Source organism: Magallana gigas, chromosome 1 (assembly GCF_963853765.1).
Source record: "Magallana gigas chromosome 1, xbMagGiga1.1, whole genome shotgun sequence".
NCBI lineage: Eukaryota > Metazoa > Mollusca > Bivalvia > Ostreida > Ostreidae > Magallana > Magallana gigas.
Window position 1 is genome coordinate 54,830,911 of NC_088853.1, and position 1,740 is coordinate 54,832,650.

Below are 1,740 nucleotides of genomic sequence, written 5' to 3' on the forward strand. Positions count from 1 at the left end.
TCTATTGTTTGTCCAACTTAAGAAAACCCCTGGAACTAACACAGAATATACAAGATATACACAACAGGTGTGTCGTGTGCCCATGTGCAAGTCAGGGTTTCTAAAGGCGTTGAAATCTTAGTATGTACGTGTATACGATAAGTCTAGTGAATAAAAGTTTATTAAAGTATTATTTCCCAACTCTGGGTTTTAAAAATGTTACGTCTACAAATTAAAGATACATGTATGTAAGAATAAAATCTAGAAGCTAATCAATTCCTGTACCGGTGATCATAAATAGGGGTTAATTGTTTTAATATATGTATAAGAGTAAATATGTCAAACACCCGGCCTGGTACATCAAACAATTGTATGTACAGGTATATGTAAACATCATTTGCAATTACCACATGCAATAAATACGTCACCCGTAATTGGTAATATTGTTTGTCATAGAATTGATAGTCTAAAAATCATGTATACAAGTAAATGTTTAAACATATTGGAACGGCGCCGTGATCATGAAAACCGGGAAAATTGCGTAGAACTAATACCCTAATAGTTTCAATGCATTAAATAAAAGAAATGATTTCATCTTATTCCTTGCATTTCATTTAGCTGTGAATTAGATGAACGTTTATCTACTCGGTTTAAATTTATTTTCTAAGTAAGCCTAACGGATTCCATTAAGGTATAATTTTTTTTTTCACTAAAGACCAAGTTCCGTATTTCATTCTAAATATATGCATGCATGTAATTTATAAATTAGATATGATTGATTGTTACAATTTGAATCGAAGTCAAAATCTTTTCAAGTAAAAAATACACATTGAATACCTTGATTCAATATCCACTGATATATAGGATAAAAAAAAAACTTCTTCAACATGAAAGTTGCCGTGGAGCAAGGGAAGCGAGGTGATGCTGGTAAACAAAGGGTCCCGGGTTCAATCCTCGTCTTGGGCGTTTTGATTTTTTTTTTCATTTTATTTTCTAGAACAAAAACCGTTGTTAATACCTTTTCTATCATTATCATATAGTTAATATATTTTGTTGGTAAATTAAGCACTAATAAACATTTCTGCTAATATATTGCATAAATTTACATAAAACACTTACCTAATTTCTACCCTCTCCGCTCTCAACTCTTCTAATTTTTCTCCAACCAGCGGGTGACTGTTCAAACCATTTTACTCGGTCCACTCTTCAACGGACTCCATAGATTTAGATCTCAAGGACATCTTAATAATGTCCTCCTCTGCGTAGAACAAAACACATGAAGACAGCATTGTGATGTAATCTATAAGCATGGAGTAATCGCACCTCCAAATTGTCTCCCTTTTTAATGGTTCTCCCCTCTTCATCGGTAATGACTTGTTGTTACTTAACTACGCCTTTAATATGCCATTAGAAGTTTCAACTCATTACATACTTAATTATAATTAATGCATGTCGATTTCTTATTTATATTATTTATCCCCATAATTGGTTAATGACTTTCACGCGTATCCTAACCCGACAAATTCACTTGTTCGGACATTAAAAACAAGTTGCAGTCAGGACCCTGATTATCTCTTATTAAGATAATCCACTTCTCATGCTTGCCCTTTAAATCAGCTGCATGGTCAAGATCTTTAAATGACTCAGAATCATCACGAAAAGCTACTCCTATCTCTCTCCATCTTTGTTTTTCTCTTGTAGCTCTGATATCGAGTTTTCGGCCTCAACTGTTTGATCTTGGACTTTCTCGAGTCTCTAATT